A 7,025-nucleotide genomic window follows, 5' to 3' on the forward strand; every position below is an offset into this window, starting at 1 on the left:
TTGGGGGCTTCCTATATCTTTGGGGTCATTTCTCTGAGGCAAGTGAGGTCTTACTTTCTCTATAGGGGTAGCAAGTTTCTCAGGCTGCGTCGAGATGTCCAGGAATTTAGGCACGTTAACCGGCTACCTTTAGTGTGTTGGTTAGGATCAGGTTGTGGTCAGTCCAGTTACCACCTCCCTAGAGCTTTGTCTATGTTCAGTGACTTAGCTAGTCCATTCTGTGATCCTCAGCCATTAAGGATCATAACACGTGGGCCAGAGATGAGGACGAAGACCTTGTGGTATCCTACGCACTTTATAGTACTCAGTCAAAGTGGAAACGTGTAACTCCAACGAAATCAACCTCCTTTTCTCATTCTCATGTTTCCTTTTTAACATGTCACTCGAGGGATCACTCAGAAAAGATACATCAGTCTGTGCGGCACCAATGATCCGTGCGGCATCATCATTCGTATAGAAAAAAATACTGGCACCATCCAGTTCACCCATATCTGGATTTAAGTTAGGTTCAGCCATATTTTACAGGTGCGCGCCAGCCAAAGGCCCAAGCCAAGTATTGTTTCGATCTGATGCTGCAGAACATTGAATTTTTGACTAAAGAGATTGGGACTTTTAAAAAGAACATTGTTGAATATGAACAGCAGCTTACCGCACAAATGACGGCATCTTATAAGAGCACATATATGACTCGGTTGAATGTGAATCTTTCAAAATTCCGTGTTGACAATGAGAACACAAAGAGAACCAAATGGTTCCGTGATAATGAGGATTACAAGAATGGTCATGTCTTCCCGTGGCATATGGGGAAACAACCTTCCTTCTATAGAAACAATAAGACTTTTCAAGCACGCAGACGTAAAAGAACCCCAGATGGCAAACAATAGTTTGGATTTACCACTGGTGACTCCGACTCTACAGACAACTCTAACGTGGGAGCCTCAACTTCTACACATTTTTTAGAGAAACATAAGACGGTGGACACTGCTTCAGGAGGAAATATCGGAGGGGTGGCAGGAAGCACAAGAGGAACAAAAACAACACAAGGGCAGAGAACAACACGCAGCACTACAACGAAATTGAAGAATGGAGAAGAGAAACAGAGGGCCAACAATTAAACGAGGGGACCTTGGTAGTCAATATCTCTTCAGTCGAGCTGTCTTCAATGGAACTGAGCATTTTGGAGAAAGGCTTGTCCTTTTGTCCTACAAATTTACCTAATTGGTTCGAGCTTGAAACTGATTTATTCTCTTTTTTCAGGAGATGTCGTTTAACCACTTTTTTTTCAGATAAGAAACAAGAAACTATGGGGCGAACTGTGGATGTTGATGATGAGGTATTTTCCCTACAGAATGTTGGATTGTATGCTAAGAGTGATTTCCAGCCCCCTATTAAAAATCATATTGTTGAAGCATACATCCAGTTGGTCGAAGGTGAGTTTGATATGCTTAGAAAGACTTATCAAAATTGTGGTCGACATAACCTCACCATTGATGAAAAAAGAGCATTGAATAATTTGTCTGGAAATAAATTAATCACCATAAAAGCCGTCGACAAAGGCGGGGCAGTGGTAGTAATGGACACAGTAAAATATAACGCTGAGATTTTACGCCGATTGGCAGACAGTGTTTATTGTAAGTTGACTGGGGATCCCACGATATGTTTCCAGAGGGAATTGCAGCTCATAGTCAATGAGGCCATTACAGATGGCCTGATTGACTCTAAGCTGTCAGATTTTTTGGTGACTGAGTGCCCTGTTAAGCCATTGATATATGCCATGCCCAAAATACACAAAGACTATTTAAATCCCCCCGGTCGCCCTATCGTTTCGGGGAGAGGTTCTATTTTTAGTCAGGCGGCGATTTTTTTGGACAAAGTGTTGTCACAGTTTGCATCTAGTGCTAAGTCCTATATCCGTGATACTTGGACAAAACTGAGAATTTAAAAGTGACGGCTGATACGGTTCTGGTTTCTTTTGATGTTGTCTCCCTCTATACCTCTAAAAGACATGAGAAGGGATTGGCAGCCGTTGATGTGGTGCTATCGGGCTCTGGCGTGGGGCTGGGGCGTGCACGTCTGGTCCTCCAGCTGCAGGAGTTCATCCTCAGAAGGAATTATTTCCTTTTTGGGGATGACTACTACCTGCAGCTGAGAGGTACCGCCATGGGGTCCAATGTGGCCCCCACTTATGCCAACATCTACATGGCGGTACTCGAGGACCAGTACGTATATGTTTCCCGATTTTGGCCCCACGTCCGGGCCTGGTGGCGCTACATTGACGATATTTTTGTTGTATGGGAGGGGCATATTGACGAGCTTTTGGAATTCCATCGGGAATTGAATAATATTTATCCAGAACTTGACTTTACGGTGGTACACTCGCACGAACGTGTCCAATTTCTAGACACGATGGTCTATAAAGCTGGGTCTACTCTAAAAACTGATCTTTTTGTAAAAAATACAGACAGGAAAAGTATGCTTCAATTTTATATCCATCATCCGCAAAAAATGGTTCAATCGCTGCCATGGAGTCAGATGCTTAGAGTGCGTAAGATTATTACGGATGACTCACTGTTAGACATCAGGCTAGAGGAGATGTGCAATAAATTTCTTGACAGAGGTTACCCACATGATAGTGTCAGGGAACAGAAGAATAGGGCAAGGGAGACATTGGGATCTGATGTGAGAAGAAAGAAAGTTAAGTTTAAAGAGAAACGCATCCCGTTTGTATCCACCTATAATACAGCCAGTGGTCATATGAGAAACATAATATTGAAGCATTGGCACATTTTACAACAAGGATTACCCGGGATTGATGAATTTACCCATCCTCCACTTCTGTACTACAAAAGAGGACGTAACCTAAAAGATAAGCTAGTTAAATCTGATGTAGGTCCAACAATTGTGGACACTCAAAGTACTCTATGCCCTCCTAAATTTGGGAATTTTCCCTGTTTGGGGTGTGCATGCTGTGGCAATTTGGTGAAAAAGGAATTTTTTAATCATCCCCATACAGGTAAAAAGATTTTTATCAAGGGAAGATACACATGTACCTCGAGCTTTGTGATATACCTTATTACATGCCCATGTGGATTAACATACGTGGGTGAGACTACGATGCAAATAAAGGCACGCATCAGTAAACACAAAAGCACTATTAGGACTAAAAAGATTGATTTACCAATACTAAAGCATTTCATTGAGAGTGGTCATGCAATTAGTCAACTGAGGTTTAGGGTTATCGATAGTGTACCCCTGTTACGTAGGGGTGGAGATAGAGTCAAACTGTTGAAGCAGAAGGAACTTGAGTGGATCTCCAAGTTGGGTTCCTGTCATCCTGGGGGTTTAAATTTGGATTACAATTTACAGGTCTGTGGGCGTAGATAGATCACACTATAGGTTCGTGCTGTATCCTTCGTATACTCTTGTATTTATGGGGGTTTGGTATATTTTTCATATAATGTTTCACGTATACAATGAATTTTTTACACATAATATACCCTATGTATGATCTTGGTGTTGTGCCAAATATATCATCATTAGAATATGGGGATCTTTCTTCTTGTATGTGGAATTTGTTAATGATCTAATCACAACAGTTGGTCATGGATATGGCAATTGTTGTGGTAGGGATGTCCCCTGTTATGGTTTCCAATGGCAAGGAAACATCAGAAGCATAGAATAAACGGACAAGCTCTCGGGTGATGGAAACTAGAGCTGACCGCGATGCTAAACCTACACACCACACTAGAAGTAGCCAGGGGGCATTCCTGCGTTGTCTCTAGATGCCGCGCGCCAGCCGGAGAACTAACTACCCCTGGTAGAAGAAAACACAGTCCTGGCTTGCCTCCAGAGAATGTCCCCACAGGAGATAGCAGCCCCCCACATATAATAACGGTGAGAGCAGATGAAAAGACACACGTAGTATGAAAGCAGATTTAGCACAGAGAGGCCCGCTAACTAAATAGCAGAAAGATACAACAGAGGACTTCGCGGTCAGCTGCAAAACCCTTCAAAACACCATCCTGAAATTACCTTAACTCATGTGACAACTCATGCCACTGGAGTGGTAATTTCAGCCCAACAAGAGCTTCCAGCTGCAGAGATTCACATAAGTGCAAACTGGACAAAACATACAAAAATAGACTTAAGGACAAAAGTGTCCAACTTAGCTGAGCAGAAAACTGGGAGCAGGAACATGCAACAGAATCACTCTGGATACATTGATGGCCAGCATTAGAATGACTGAGGAGCAAGGTTAAATAGGATACTCCCACATCCTGATAGGAACAGGTGAACTGAGAAGGCAAAGCTTGCAGGACACCAGTACCACAAGAGACCACCGGGGGAGCCCACGAACCGAATCACAACAGTACCCCCCCCTTAAGGAGGGGGCACCGAACCCTCACAAGAACCACCAGGGCGATCTGGATGAGCCCTATGAAAGGCACGGACCAAATCAGAAGCATGAACATCAGAAGCTGTAACCCAAGAATTATCCTCTTGACCGTAGCCCTTCCATTTCACCAGATGTTGAAGTCTCCGTCTGGAAACACGGGAGTCCAAGATTTTCTCCACCACGTACTCCAATTCACCCTCAACCAGCACAGGAGCAGGAGGCTCAACAGAAGGCACAAGTGGTACCTCATACCTCCGCAATAACGACCGATGGAAGACATTATGGATAGCAAAGGATGCTGGGAGGTCCAAACGAAAAGACACAGGGTTAAGAATTTCCAAAATCTTATAAGGACCGATGAACCGAGGCTTAAACTTAGGAGAAGAGACCCTCATAGGGACAAAACGGGAGGACAACCACACCAAGTCCCCAACACGAAGACGAGGACCAACACGACGATGGCGATTAGCAAAACGTTGAGTCTTCTCCTGGGACAACTCCAAATTGTCCACCACCTGCCCCCAAATACGATGCAACCTATCCACCATGGTATCCACTCCAGGACAATCCGAAGACTCCACCTGACCAGATGAAAAACGAGGATGGAACCCTGAATTGCAAAAGAAAGGGGAGACCAAAGTGGCATAACTGGCCCGATTATTAAGGGCAAACTCAGCCAACGGCAAAAAGGAGACCCAGTCATCCTGATCAGCAGACACGAAACACCTCAAATAAGTCTCCAAGGTCTGATTAGTACGTTCCGTCTGGCCATTTGTCTGGGGATGAAATGCAGACGAAAAAGACAAATCAATGCCCATCCTGGCACAAAACGCCTGCCAAAATCTGGACACAAACTGGGATCCCCTGTCGGAAACGATATTCTCCGGAATACCATGCAGCCGAACCACATTCTGAAAAAACAGGGGCACCAACTCAGATGAGGAAGGCAGCTTGGGCAAGGGCACCAAATGAACCATCTTAGAAAAGCGGTCACACACCACCCAAATGACGGACATCTTCTGAGAAACAGGGAGATCAGAAATAAAATCCATAGAGATGTGTGTCCAAGGCCTCTTAGGAACAGGCAAGGGCAACAACAACCCACTAGCCCGAGAACAACAAGGCTTGGCCCGAGCACAAACATCGCAAGACTGCACAAAAGTACGCACGTCCCGAGACAGGGAAGGCCACCAGAAGGACCTAGCCACCAAATCTCTGGTACCAAAAATTCCCGGATGACCTGCCAACGCAGAAGAATGAACCTCCGAGATGACTCTATTGGTCCACTCATCCGGCACAAACAATCTACCAGGCGGACAACGATCAGGCCGATCCGCCTGAAACTCTTGTAAAGCACGTCGCAGGTCTGGGAAGACAGCAGACAATATCACCCCATCCTTAAGTATACCCGTAGGTTTAGAATCACCAGGGGAATCAGGTTCAAAACTCCTAGAAAGGGCATCCGCCTTCACATTCTTAGTACCTGGCAGATATGAAACCACAAAATTAAACCGGGAGAAAAACAACGACCAGCGCGCCTGTCTAGGATTCAGACGTCTGGCCGACTCAAGATAAATCAAATTTTTGTGATCAGTCAAGACCACCACCTGATGTTTAGCACCCTCAAGCCAATGACGCCACTCCTCGAATGCCCACTTCATCGCCAAAAGCTCCCGATTACCGACGTCATAATTTCGCTCCAAATTATACGCACCGCGAAGATCAATCTTAGAGAACCACTTCGCCCCCTCAATGCGAGCAAATAAATCTGTCAGCAATGGCAAAGGATACTGATACTTGACTGTGATCTTATTCAAGAGTCTATAATCAATACAAGGTCTCAAAGAACCATCGCTTTTAGCTACGAAAAAGAACCCCGCTCCAAGAGGAGACGAAGAAGGACGAATATGTCCCTTTTCCAAGGACTCCCTAATATACTCTCGCATGGCAGCATGTTCAGGTACAGACAGATTGAATAGACGACCCTTAGGAAATTTACTGCCAGGGATCAAATCTATGGCGCAATCGCAATCTCTGTGAGGAGGAAGAGAATTAAGAGTAGATTCCTCAAAAACCTCACGATAATCAGACAAAAACTCAGGAATTTCAGAGGGAATAGATGAAGCAATGGAGACCAAAGATGTGTCCCCATGATTTCCCTGACATCCCCAGCTTAGTACAGACATTGTTTTCCAGTCAAGGACTGGGTTATGAGTTTGCAACCATGGCAATCCCAGCACCAACACATCATGTAGATTATACAGTACAAGGAAGCGAATCACCTCTTGATGGTCTGGAGTCATACGCATAGTCACTTGTGTCCAGTATTGTGGTTTATTACTAGCCAATGGTGTAGAATCAATACCCTTTAAAGGTATAGGAACTTCCAGAGGCTCTAGATCAAACCCACAGCGCCTGGCAAAGGACCAATCCATAAGACTCAAAGCGGCGCCAGAATCCACATACACATCCGCAACAATAGAAGATAACGAACAAATTAGAGTTACAGACAAAATAAACTTGGACTGCAAAGTGCCAATAGCAGAGGATTTATCAACTTTCTTTGTTCGTTTAGAGCATGCTGATATAACATGAGTAGAATTTCCACAATAGAAGCACAAATGATTTT

The sequence above is a fragment of the Ranitomeya variabilis genome, chromosome 2, assembly GCF_051348905.1.
Source record: "Ranitomeya variabilis isolate aRanVar5 chromosome 2, aRanVar5.hap1, whole genome shotgun sequence".
Taxonomy (NCBI): domain Eukaryota; kingdom Metazoa; phylum Chordata; class Amphibia; order Anura; family Dendrobatidae; genus Ranitomeya; species Ranitomeya variabilis.